The sequence below is a fragment of the Lissotriton helveticus genome, chromosome 2_1, assembly GCF_964261635.1.
Source record: "Lissotriton helveticus chromosome 2_1, aLisHel1.1, whole genome shotgun sequence".
NCBI classification, from domain to species: domain Eukaryota; kingdom Metazoa; phylum Chordata; class Amphibia; order Caudata; family Salamandridae; genus Lissotriton; species Lissotriton helveticus.
In genome coordinates this window covers 571,796,133-571,810,318 of record NC_136059.1, presented here as the reverse complement: position 1 = coordinate 571,810,318, position 14,186 = coordinate 571,796,133, and positions in this window count along the sequence as shown.

Here is a 14,186-nt window from a genome sequence, read left to right as displayed (position 1 = left end):
ACTACAAACCACTAGAACGCTCACAAAGGCGCCCAGAAGCGTCACAACCACATCCAAGATGGCGGACGATTCCCCCAGGAATCGAAAACCCCAGGACCGGACCCGCTAAAGCAGCGGTGATTCCACTATTAAGATGCAGGTATGAGGAGATGATGCACAAAGTTTAAAAACAGGGGAGAATAAAATAATTACAACTGAAATCGAAAAACGGGTATTTAAAAGCGCGACGCAGCGCGCCTACAGCACCTACAGCACGGCGCAAACAAAAGCGAGTCCTCTGAGCGCTCTGTAGAGCAAGGGTAGCATATCCATACACAGTGGCAGATCAAGTCTCTAAAGCGGTAGGTGGAGTTGCTGAGGCACAGGGCATATGATGTGGAAGGTTGCAAGAGCCGCAACAATATCAGGGTGGTGGGCCTGTCAGAAAGAGTCAAAGGCCACCCACACAAGTAGCCCTAAAAAGAGATCTCAGGCCTGCCACTGCAGTGCCTGCGCGCAGTTTGTTAACTGCCTTGTTGTCCTGACAAGTACACCCACATGCCAGGCCTTACCTTCCCTTTTTATGCACATCAGACAACCCTATAGTAGGCCCAAGGTACCCCCCTGGGCAGGGTGCAGTGTATGTGTAAGGTAGGACATGTACTGAGGTGTGTACCATGTCATGACAGTGGAATAATGCCAAATTCGTTATTCACTGTTGCAAGGCCATCTTGCCCATAGGACAGAATAGGGAATGCTGTGTTTCCTGGAGAAAGGTAGTAGCACGCACGCGCGCTATTCTGCTGAATTGTCATTCTCAGCACTGCTGTAACTTTTAAAAGATCGTTTTTGTATTTTGTTTGGTAAATTGCATTTACCTTGTTTTTAGAATAATATCTGTGTGCCCTCTCACTTGCACCCTAAATTGGGCCCCCCACCGCGCTTTTCGCGGATCTATTTCATTTTCTTGTTAGCCTTCGTGTTTGGCGCCGGGCGCCATCTTGGGGGTGGTGTGGAGCGAGTGTGCCACTTGTGTGAGCGCTCTAGCGCTCATCTGCAACACAGGTGAGCCCTACTTAAGGCGAGCCAGGCAGGAGCTCGGCCTGGAGAAAGGTAGTAGCACGCACGCGCGCTATTCTGCTGAATTGTCATTCTCAGCACTGCTGTAACTTTTAAAAGATCGTTTTTGTATTTTGTTTGGTAAATTGCATTTACCTTGTTTTTAGAATAATATCTGTGTGCCCTCTCACTTGCACCCTAAATTGGGCCCCCCACCGCGCTTTTCGCGGATCTATTTCATTTTCTTGTTAGCCTTCGTGTTTGGCGCCGGGCGCCATCTTGGGGGTGGTGTGGAGCGAGTGTGCCACTTGTGTGAGCGCTCTAGCGCTCATCTGCAACACAGGTGAGCCCTACTTAAGGCGAGCCAGGCAGGAGCTCGGCCTGGAGAAAGGTAGTAGCACGCACGCGCGCTATTCTGCTGAATTGTCATTCTCAGCACTGCTGTAACTTTTAAAAGATCGTTTTTGTATTTTGTTTGGTAAATTGCATTTACCTTGTTTTTAGAATAATATCTGTGTGCCCTCTCACTTGCACCCTAAATTGGGCCCCCCACCGCGCTTTTCGCGGATCTATTTCATTTTCTTGTTAGCCTTCGTGTTTGGCGCCGGGCGCCATCTTGGGGGTGGTGTGGAGCGAGTGTGCCACTTGTGTGAGCGCTCTAGCGCTCATCTGCAACACAGGTGAGCCCTACTTAATGCTCGCCTCCTGCGCGCAGCGGTGACGCGCAGCGGGAGCGCCGGACTCTCGCCGGAGTCAAGCCAGAGTCCTGCCCGTCTGCGCCCGTCAGCGTCCCGGAGGCGGGCGGAGCGGCGGGTGGGATTCTTCTTACAGGGATGTGTTCCCCTGGGACCCCCGCCTTGCGCTATTCCCCTAGCGAACTTCGCTCATTCTATCCTCACGGTTCTGGCTGTTGCACTGTTTTCCCGGGTCGTTACCATGGGAAATCCCGTTGCCCGGTTTGTGGCTGGCGCCCGACCCGCTCGCTCTTTTTACGGCCGAGCAATAACATCTCTAGTACGGGTTTCGGGTGCATGCTATTGAACACCAGGTCAGCCTGCAAACATGCGCAGGACATCTATGAGCTTCTCGATATAGATAAACCACTATGCCTCATGCTTACTGAGACATGGTGGGGTGACTCTTCTAATCCGGACGTCGTTTTGGCAATCCCGCCTGACTACAACATCTTCAGAAAGGATAGAGCCAAGGGAAGGGGAGGTGGAGTAGCGCTAGTGGTCCGGAAAGGAACCCCCTGCGAGATCCTGCCAGCTATTGACATCCGAGGCTCGGAGACCCTAGCCTTTTCTATCACTCTTTCGCCCCACCAATCCTTCAAGGGACTGCTCGTATATAGGCCACCTGGTACTCCCGGCACCTTCTTTGAAGATCTGGATATGGTGCTGGTGGAGCTGGCCCTGAAAGCCGAACATTTTATCGTGGCTGGCGATTTCAACTTCCGGATGGATGATTCATCCGACCCGGCTGCCGCCAAACTCTCGGAGGCGCTGACCCCGTTGGGGCTCCTCTCCTATTTTCAGGAGCCTACGCATGAGAAGGGGCACACCCTTGACCAGGTCTTCTCGTCTGTCCCTCTCGAGGGTATAGAGATTACTCCTGTCCTATGGTCTGACCACTTTCTTGCCAAATTTGTGATCAAGGGCATAGTTAAATCAGTGCCTATCCCGGCATATCAACAGGGTCGTGTCCATAGGGCTTTCCATCGAGTAACTCCGGAGATGCTGGCCCAGGCAGCTGAGGCCCACCCCTGCTCTCTTTCAGGTGATCTAGACAGGGATCTGCCGACCATGCAAGACTGGTTATTGGACAGGCTAAACGATCTTGCCCCGGAAGTAACATCTCGCCCGACACCGAAACGGGTCTCTGCGCCTTGGTTTACCGCTGCACTGTCGGCTACGCGGCAGCAGTGCAAGGTAGCCGAAAGAGCCTGGCGGGCACAATATGACACTATTGCCAAGTTGACATACAAAACGGTGGTTAAGGCTTATCACCGGGACATCCGCCTGGAAAAAAAGGCTTTTCTAGCCAGGAGAATTGATGCTGCTTCCAACTCCTGCAAGGAGATTTTCTCCATTGTGAGAGAATTCACCTCACCTTGGTCTAACACCTCGGACCAAAAACCATCTGGTACCTGGGCCACGGACCTTGCTGACTTCTTTACTAGCAAGATCCAACGCATTCAGGAGTCATTCCTGGTACCAGCGTCTGCGGGCCACACTGAACCCGACTTCACCACACTGCCACAGGCCGGGCCAGGGGCGACGTTGAGTGTGTTTCCTCCAATCTCTGCTCCGGACTCCCTGGCTCTCATGGGCAATTTAAAATCGGGTTCTCCCCTTGACCCTTGCCCTGCTAAATTTTTAGCGAAAGTCGCGGAGGTGATCAACCCGCTGGCTAATCCACTCTTAAATCTTTCGCTGAGGCTCGGTGTGGTCCCGCAAACCTGGAAGCAGGCGATGGTGATTCCCTTGCTCAAAAAACCTGGTCTAGACCCGAAGGCCCCGGTTAATTATAGGCCCATCTCTCTGCTGCCGGCCCTCACGAAGATTCTGGAAAAGCACGTCCATGGCGTGCTCTCCAACTTTCTGGAATCTAATGAGATCCTGCACGCTACCCAATCGGGCTTTCGTCCCCATCTCAGTACTGAGACAGCGCTCCTGGAGGTCTCGGAAACCATTAAAGGGGTTCTGGACTCTGGGGGCAAAGTCATGCTGGTGATGTTAGACTTGTCGGCGGCGTTCGACACCGTTCCCCATGATGGTCTTCTCGCGAGACTTTTCGAGATAGGCTTACGGGGGACGGTGTTCGACTGGTTTTCCTCTTTCCTAGCCGGCCGCCGGCAATCGATCTGGGCCCCGCCTGATTCCGCCGTGATGCCGCCTCTGGGAGTCGGGGTCCCTCAGGGCTCTATTTTGAGCCCGACCCTCTTTAACATCATTATGACCCCATTGGCGGCGTTGGCGGAGTCGCATGGTGCCCAGATCGTATCCTACGCGGACGACACCCAGCTCCTCTTCTCTTGTAAGAGAGGAGGCGACTTTGATGGGGAGAGTATTCGGAATTGCCTTGGGGCTGTTTTTCATTGGTTCCATCTAAACAGCCTTAAGTGCAATTCCGACAAGTCCGAAGTACTTTTCTTTGGGTGCGATACAGAGCCTGATTGGCAGACCTGGTGGCCACTGGATATGTTCCCTCCGTCTTGCTCCTCTCAGGTTGCTAAGAATCTGGGGGTGAAGATGGATAACAGGCTTACCTTGAAATCCCAGATCCTGGGGGTGTCGGGCATTTGCTTTGGCATCCTTAGGATGTTGCGGAGGTTCCTTCCTCTGTTATCCGTGGAACATAGGACGCTGACAGTTCAGGCTCTGATTGGGTCCAGGTTGGATTATTCCAACGTTCTTTACCTGGGCCTTCCAGAGTACTTGCTGCAGCGGCTTCAAGTGGTACAGAACGCCGCTGCCAGGGCAATCTTTGGCCTTAGTAGGCGCTCCAGGGCCTCGGGCTTGCTGGTAACTTTACATTGGCTTCCTATCCGCAAGAGGATCGCCTTTAAGGCGCTGACCTTGGCCTACAAAGCTCTTCACAAGGAGGGAGCCAAGTACCTCCAAAAGAGGCTGGTCTTTTATCATCCGGCCAGGTCTCTGAGGTCGGAAGCCCTGCACCTTGCTGTTGTCCCCCGGGTAAAGAAAGCGCGCCTCGGAGGCCGCTCTTTCGGATTGCTGGCATCTCAGCTATGGAATTCTTTACCACTGGCCCTGCGGGGAGCCACTAGCCTACTGGCTTTTAGGAAAGGCCTTAAAACTTGGCTGTTCACTCAGTAGCCGGTCTTCCGTGAATTCTTTGGCCCACTTTTCTGTTAGTTTTTATCTGGTGTTATGTTAGTATGTTGCAGTTTTGTCTTTTCTCCATTAAAGCGCCGGGACACTCTTTTTGAGTAGCCGTGCGCTATAGAAATAAACAATTAACATAACATAACACATGTTTTCAGAATATCTTCCCATAGGCAAAAGATGGAGGGATGGCGTTTAGTGTACCTGAACTGACAGGGTCTGGGGAGCTTCCTGACCTCAGAGAAGGGTAGGTGAAATAGCAACAGGCTGGCCTGCATTTGATGTGGGGGGGGAGGAGTAGCCCCCCGGATGTGAAAAGGGCTGTGTTGCTGTCACAAAAGGATGATTTCAACTCCTGCTGAGCATCTGGGGCCCAGACGCTCACTATCAAAGGTAGAGGGTGCGCTCTGGTAGGAAGACACCCAGGTCTGGTTTGGACTGGGCTCAGAGCACCCTGAACACAAAGACTTCAAAGGCATTTAGGGGTATAAATGTGAGAGCTGAAACCCCTGAACTCAAGACTGAAATCCAGACTGCAAATGGATTAAACCTACTTAGTGATCAAGAGGAACCTCTGCCAAAGAAGAACAGCTGAAGAGACTGCAGAGAAGGACTGCCATTGCTGTGTGTTCCGGGGCTGCCCTGCAATTTGCTGATTTGACTAAGGAGAGGACAAGGGACGTTGCTGTGTGCTATGTCCCCCTACTTGTGAGGACTTTGCTGTGTGCTGTGTCCTGAAGTAGCGTGTCTCCAAGGCCCCGAGGAGAGCTGGTCCCCTGTTGTGGAAACTCAGGAACATAAAAGTTTCCAACTGTGTCTCAGCAACGCTTGGTGCGTGATGCTTTTGCACGCCTGAGACTGTCGTGTGGTCCATGATACTGTTTACACGGTGCCCTGCAGTTTGAAACATCGTCCACGCTGCTGCATTGCTTTTTGTGGCCCGAGCCGTCATTGTAAATGAGGCTGTGAGTGACGATCACCGCCGCCGGCCCAAGCCGCAACGTGCTACAGGATTTCTGGACGATTGTCGTGTGGTCCTTGGCACTGTTTACAAGGTGCCCCATGATCGCATTGCCCCACAGCATGAACAATCATCCACACTGCTGCATTGCTGTTTGTGGCCCGAGCTGTCATCGTAACTGAGGCTGTGAGTGAGGATCACCACCACCGGCCCGAGCCGCAACGTGGTAAGGGATTTCTTGAAGTTAAGAAAGCCGCAAGGTGAAAGGCATCATGATCATTGTTCACTGAGAGGAATCTGCCCAAGAACATCAACGAAGGAGAAGGCAGCGCTGTAACTACCCCGGCTACAGCGTCGCCTAACACCGGAGCTGCAATGTCATCGGGCCGCCTAGCAGGACGTCCGACGAGCGGGGAGAGAGAGAGAGCGAGGCAGCGCCACCCCCCAGTTAAGGCTTGGACTCCGGTCGGGAGCCGCATGCGTGTGTGGCCTGGGGAGAAGAGCAGGAGGAGTACAGGAGTGCTCCGAGCTCTCTCCCAGTGCACTGTGTTAGACATGCTGAGTCCCTGAGCGGCCCATACCTGCCCAGCAGTACTGGGGCCGCTCTTTTAAGCATATGACTGTTGTCTCTGTTGTTGGGGCCTAGTGGGGGCCCGAGTTGATCTCGCAGATTAGCGTACAACATTATTCATTGCATTACGAACTGCCTGATTCTTGCATTATGAATCGTATTATTCTTGCATTGCAAACTGCCTGTTTCTTGCATTACAAATCACATTATTCCTTGCATTACGAACTGACTGATTCTTGCATTACGAACTGCCTTATTCTTGCATAACGAACTGCTTTATTCTTGCATTACAAATCACATTATTCTTGCATTATGACCTGCATTATTCCCATGTTACGAACTGCATGAGTACGTGCATTAAGGACTGTGTTATTACTACCTTGCAGACTGCATTACAAACTTTATAGCATTGCATAAAGACTGCAGGAGATCATTGTGAACTGCTCATTAATACCGCAAGAACTTATAAGTAATTGCTGGCCTAATAACCGGCAAAGTGAAGTATTACAAATATGCATATGTTAGATTTCTATTGTTTGGTCTCATCATATTCCTTTTGATAAAGATACCGCTCTTTTTTATAAAAACCAGTGTGGTGTTCATTTGTGGTGTTATCACTGTGTTACTGGGAGTGTGGTTGCAAATACTTTACACATTGCCCTAGAGATAAGCCTGGCTGCTCGTGCCAAGCTACCGGCGGGTGCGAAGGGGTTATCTAAGAAGGTGTCCCTCCTTTGGATTACTAGAAGCAAGTGTCCCTATTTGGACTAAGGTACCTATCTCAGCCAACTAGAGACCTCCAAATCTAACAGGCACACAACATGCAAGTAGGAGATGTATGAAGGCTGCTACATCCTGAGGACAAGGAAAACATACACAACTCAATTTTACTACACTCACGCCTAGATATAGTGTATTGTTCCCTCGAAATGGTGCATAGATTTGTACAGGCAGAATTATTGGGGAAACTCACTACTGGTTACGCTCACCTGGGGGAGGCCCTGCCGGAGAATTGCTAGGTTGAGCCTGAATGGCAAGGAATTCTCTACACAAACGAGCGAGACCATAGAGCAGTACTTCACAGAAAACGAGGGCGCAGCATCGAATGCAATTGTGGAATGGGTTGCATTCAAGGTGGTTTTGAGGGGGATGTGCATGCAAACCATGTATGGGGTGAGAAAGGTGCTGAACGAGTAAGTGCTTAGAACAGAAGACCGTAACCCCTGAAAGGTGAGTGTGTTCTGCACTCGAACAGACGAGCAACGCTGATGGAAATGAGAAAGGACTATAGGGCTATATTGTATAGCTTGTCCAGCCTAGTCAATAAGGCATACCTATGGCACCGGCATGATTAGGGAGATAAAACTGGTAGTCTCCTGGCATGGTTGCTGTGTGAAGAGACCCCTTGTCCCTTATAGATGCCATCTGCTTAAGATCGGGCAGATAGTGAACTCCCAACAAGAGATAAATAAAGCATTCAAGACTTATTATGTAGATTTGTTTGAGGATAACACAGGAATGACACAATCAATGTCAGTGACATTTCTGGAGGGGATAGGGACCCCCACAATCAACCCTTTACACGGACAGGAGTTAGACCCCCACTTAACCTTAAAGAAAATTAAAGGATCGATTGCACAGATCAAGCGGGGAAAGGTGACGGGAATGGATGGGTACCCGATTGAGTTTTATGCCAGTTTCCAGGTGCAGTTGGCTCCTCAACTGTTACAGGAATATGAGGCAGCACAAAAAAAGGGCTCCCTCGGATTCAATGAGGGAGACTTTAATTGTAGTGCTCCCAAAGCCTGGACGAGACTCCCTTAGTGTGACATCCTATCGCTTTTGTCCTGATTAAATTTGGCTTATAGGGTACTTGACCAAGTGCTCGCCAATTGACTGGCTTCGATAGTCTGCATGTTGGTGCACCCCAACCAAAATGATTTTATAGGGTCCCAATATGTTCCTTAACTTGTGTAGACTAGTCCACATCATGGCCTGGGCACAGTGTTCGAACACGTATGGATGGGTTGCCTCTCTGGGTCTTTAAAAGGAGTTTGATACACTGGAGTGGCCATATCTCCTGGCAGTCCTGAAGTTGGTTGGAATGGGACCAAACTTTCTGAAGTGGGTATCACTTCTGAAACTGCTTGGTAGGTGGTTCTATAGGGTATTGACTCTCCTGGGCAATACGCAGGTAAGTATACTCTAGTACTGAGTTGGGTTTGCGGTGCATAAGGGTAGGGAGAGCCACCCTCCTCCCCAACGTGCGGATATCCTTCTGGAAAACAGAACAACAGTCCCCTGCACATGCTAACAGTATATCAAATATATCAATAACAGTGTGACAAAAGCTTGGGTCTTTGCGGGAACATGCGCTTCAGTTTATTCACAACAGCATTAGCCAACACGTGTTTCGTCTCGCTTATTGTTGTGCGCAGCAACTTCTTCATGGCTAAGAAACAAACAATAGTACAGAATTGGAAATGAAAGGTATGCAACAATAGCATCCAAAGTCAGTTTCCCATTGTGACAGACTAACTTTGAAGGATCAGCTCATGTTGCCTACTCAAGCCTGTGGAAATCCACGCTGTTTTAAATGTGTCACCTTGGTTGTTTAGTGGCAAACTAGTGTAATTTAAGAAAAAATTATAATAACACTCTTAGATTAAAAAAACTGGTCCGCAGTTAAGGCATGCTTGTTCCTTGTGAGTCCAGTTGTGACATATGAACCTAAACAGTCTACAGTGACTTTGCTACAGTGAATTTAACATAACGACACCCCCTTAGTGTTGCCTGGTATCCAAAGTTATGTAATGAACAACAAAATACCTATACTCAATACGTGAAGATCCTAGGGGAAAAGAGATGGTGAAAAAAGAAAGAAAATAATGCTAAGTATAGAAGCCCTGTAAGAGCAAGTTTATCATGCTAAGGAGACCAAATCTGACCGGGAAACCAACCTTACATTCGATTGTATTTCTGTCCCGAATGGGATTCAATAGGGTCCAATGTTAGACACACAGTTAAGACTGCACATATCTTGTGCCCAGAAATAATCCCTCCTATTCACAGTATATGTATCCTGGATGTGTTTCCCAATTAGGAGTTCCTGAGGATGGGTAAATAAAGAAAACAGGCCTAATTACATATAAGAATACACCCAAAGGAAAAATGGCAGGGGCATATTCTATATACGTTAAGAATGTGGTAATGTGGTCCCACATACCTTAAACGAGGATTTAGTGGTAGTGCAAGTTTATGCAGGCATGAATAAATAAAATCCATGGTGCATAGCACCCTCTCGATGCTGGTTGTGTTAAAGAAAATAACCAGCAACCATATCCCTGCCTGTATTAATACAAGACCGTTGCCTAATAAAAAGGATAGAAGGAAAGTGTGTCAGAACAAGCAAGTAGACAGACCCCGCAGTGAGTGTTTAGAAGATGCCCCTAAACGCATATGCTCGTATCTAGCATAATTGGCACTGTATCTCTAATTGCAGGAGAATATTCAGTTAGTTATGGGCGCTTATCTCAGTGATGAACAGAGCTCCTTCTGGCGTGTACGCTAGAGACCTAATGGCCAGCAGGAGAACACACGTTTTTATAGGCCTGGGAGCGGAAACAGCTGTAGGACTGTACCCACTCCAAAGACGTCAGCCATCTTGGAACGGTAAATTTAAGTACCCCACTTATTAATAAAGGTTAAAAGTGGGCAATTCATCAGCATCCCGAGATGTGTTGATGTAGAGCTCAAGGGTCGTGGGGCATTGATCAGCATTATGCTCAATGGGCTAATGCATAATAGTGAAACAAATACCGTCTGCCATCTTGAAGTGTCTAATCTCCGTATCCGGCTTAGTAACAGAGATAGTGATGGGCAAATAACCGCCCGAGAAGGAGTTCAGAATATATCAAATTAAAGCGATTACAGCTGTGTGCATCCAATAAGGATCAGAAAATATAATTTTGATTATCGCTGGGTGCATACAGAAAAAAGGTTTGTAGAATGAAAACAATGCTGATGCCGCCATGTAATGGTGTGTCCACAGCAAGTTTAGGAATGTAAAAGAGAAAAATCTAATAAAAACGTAATAGACGGAACGTGGGTGAACCATCCCTAGGGTACCAAATCTATCTAGATATAAGTTACCTGAAACAATACGTTTTTTAATATTTGAATCCAAGAAAAAAGCGGGTCTGTAATAGTAAAGTTCTGAGGCAACATTAAAGGAGAGTCAAGGGAAAGGAATTCCCGAGTTCAGTGTATGCTGCAACTGTCTAAGTCAAACGGTACAGAATAATAGTTATCAAAAATCTAAATAGCACATATTGTATGCCCACAGGATCTACATACACAATCCTGTGGGTCACCTTAAGATAGTTAAACATACACAGTAAGTACAACGGTGCCAGAGTAAGCATATCGGTTCTGGAGTAAAGAAGAGAGGTTCTGATAGTAGAATTCTAAATCCGAGAGCATATGGTTAAGGAGCATGATAGATGGTTAATGAACAAATGAGCTCCCCAAGTGACAGCCTATAGGGCTGAGGAAATCAAAACTATGTTAGGACGTGTAGTCCTAGGTAGGCTTGCACGTAAGCATATGGAAGCAGACTTCAAAACTTCATTTTCTTTTAAAAGTTCTGTTTATTAGTTTCAGATACATAAAGAGACAAAAACAACATCAGCATTTATGTTACAGTAAATAGTACAGTAGTGGGTCACTCTCATCAAGGTTTACATGGCATTAGGTCTCCTTTCATATCTTAGCAGCGCTAGCACTGAATTTATATAGCGGCAGTAGTCTGCTGGGCACCTCTCGACACATTCTGGAATATTCGTACAATCAATTTACATTTACAACCTTTCCTTCATCAATAAGAGGAACTTCGCTTGTATCTGCAATAACGTTGATCCCAGTAACTTTGGACATAAATAAGTCATGGCTTCTACAGTCTTCCTCACCAATGTATACAGTTTCAGTTCCACCCCTCATTCTCTTGCTTCTCATATGTATTAGTAAAGTCAAACCAAGCTATGGGGGGCTACGTGGGTGTGCAAGTAAGTAACATGTCAGGGACCCATATATCCCTGGGCCTGGAGGCTATAGGTAACAATTCAGCATATGTTGGGAGGCGTTCTTGGCAGACCATCAAGTCGTAGATCCAGCTCTTAAACTTGGGTGCCCGACCCCTGCCCCAGCGACAGGCCACTCTCCTCTTAGCCATGAACAGCGCGATGGCTACAAATTTACGGTGCTCTGCCCGTAAGGGTTTAACATAACCTAATAGGGCCATCAGTGGGGTTGGTCCCACGTGGATGTTTATCATCAATGTCAAAGCCTGGAAGACCCGTTCCCAGAAGTCATACACCCCCGGGCATTCCCACGCCAGATGCAGAAAGTCCGCACCCTCGGCGTGACACCTGTCACATCTGTCCAATTCTCTTAATCCAAATCTGTGCATCCTGGCTGGGGTGTCTGTGTACGAACTTATAATGAATTATGCAGAGCCTACTGCTGGCCGAGACCCGTTTAGTCTGCAAACAACAAAATTCCCAATGTTCATCAGTTAGGGCAACCCCCAGCTCCTCCCCCCATCATGTGCGGGACATCGTGGCCGGGACGTCCCTCTGCGCATGCATTTTACGATATATCAGAGAAACTAGGCGCTTAGCTGTCGTGCACTGCAGTGTTAGCTGTAATGGTGCCAATGCTTGTGGTTCAGCTGGGAAATCCGGGGTGAGAGATCGTATCCCTTGTCTGAGTCTGATCTACAGAAAGGTATCCTTTGGCGTTTGCTGTGCGCCCTGGAATATCTGCTCAATGGTACGAAATTGGCCATTATGGTATAAGGCCCCCCAGGTGCGAATTGTGTACGCCTTATAAAGTTGTGGAAAATGGCTTCCTGGAGGAGAGGCATGCTCGGGTGGTAAGTGAGAGGCAGCAACGGAGAGTAGAGCATGGGAGTAGAGTAGAGAACTGTAATCTTCATTCTCAGGGAATACCTACTAATAAAGAAAGAACATGGCACAGAAGCTGCAATATGAAAAGACATCTTTATTAAACTTAATAAGTGAGGCCACGTCACACAGGCGCCGTAGCAACTGAATGAGGTAGTCTGAGGAATACAGAGAACAGAGGCCTTTTATATGCTCTCAGGGTTACAAACTTCAGCATACAAGTAAGGGGCAGTCCGAGCTTTTGCAAGCATGCAAAATACCTAACATTCCTTCTTACACAAGCCAGACAAACCCATAATAAAAGGACCACAACCCATATCATAAACAGACCATAAAAGAAGGAACAGAAAACAGATAAGGGGTGTGTGTGTGCATACCAAACTCTACAATGTCCTGTGCTTTGATCCTCAATCTTGATCAGCTAAAGGGCAGGAACTGGTTTAACAAGGTCAGCTTCAGGCAACAGGGTCAGTTCACTCAGGTCAAACAGGAGTCAGCACGAATTCAAGCTAAGGTGTACATGTCCTTGAAAGACTTGTTCAGCCACAGTCATAGGCCTATGTGAGGGCAACCACAAAATGGCTGCCATACACAAAAAGGAACCCACGGGTTCAGAATTCACAGAACCTCAGGGGTCCAACATGCGTCCTATGCGCTGCCATGCTGAAATCGTGCATGTAGGAGTAGTTGGCATCTTGTCCCTAGCTCCCACAGTCTCATATACAATGTCATCTAAGGGTATGGGGTGTGCAAGCCAATATTCCGCCGCGACTTACGGCATATATCGTGGTTGAACAATCCAAAACCAGGCAAAATGTGCTTGCGCGCTCATGTAGTATAATTCAAAATTTGGTATCTCAAATCCTCCCTGTGAATAGGGCCTAGTCAACATGCTCCACTGCAGCCTCAGCTGTTTACCTCCCCACACAAGGCGTATCAGTTCCGTTCTCAGTGTTTTCAAGAAAAAGGCCCCTGGATAGTACGGACTATTTAGAAAGAGATAAAGCAGTTGGGGCAGTACCACCATTTTAATTAAGGATGCTCGGCCCACTATTGAAAGAGGCAACACTATCCAACGGGTGACACAGTCCGCTATACGGGTCATGGCCGTACCATAATTCAGTCTCATGAGTTCTTCCCTGTCTCTAGTAACTCGTATCCCCAAATATTTCAGTTCCTATTCACACCATTCTAGGGGATAGTCCAGCGGGAAGCGAACTGTCACTGTCGTTAGGGGGAAAATACTTGACTTCCCCCAGTTAATTTGGATCCCCGATAGCTGTCCAAACACTATAAATTCTCTAAGTATCAGGTTCAGATTTTGCTGTGGATCTCGGATGTAAAGGGTGATGTCATTTGCATAGAGAGATACAAGTATTTGGCGCATATTACACCTCAAGGCCTTATCATTATGGTGTTGTCGCAGCTTCGCTGCTAACGGCTCCACTGCGATAGCAAAAATCAATGGGGAAAGTGGGCACCCCTAACGGGTGCCTCTAGTTATTTGAAACTTTTGTGAGGAATGCCGGTTGATCAGTACCATAGCTACCGGCAAATGGTATAATAGTTTGATCCACGAGAGGAAGAGGGGTGGAAAGCCCATTCGCAGCATCACACCAAAAATGTAGTCCCACTCAATAGAATCGAAGACCTTTGTGGCATCTAAAAAAACTGCAGCCAGAGGTAGGTCCGGTGAGACATTATTCAAGATGACAAAGAGCGTTCTCAGATTATGGGAGGTGGCTCTCCTGGGCACAAACCCTGACTGGTCAGGGAGGATCAAATTCTCCACCAGCAGACTCAGC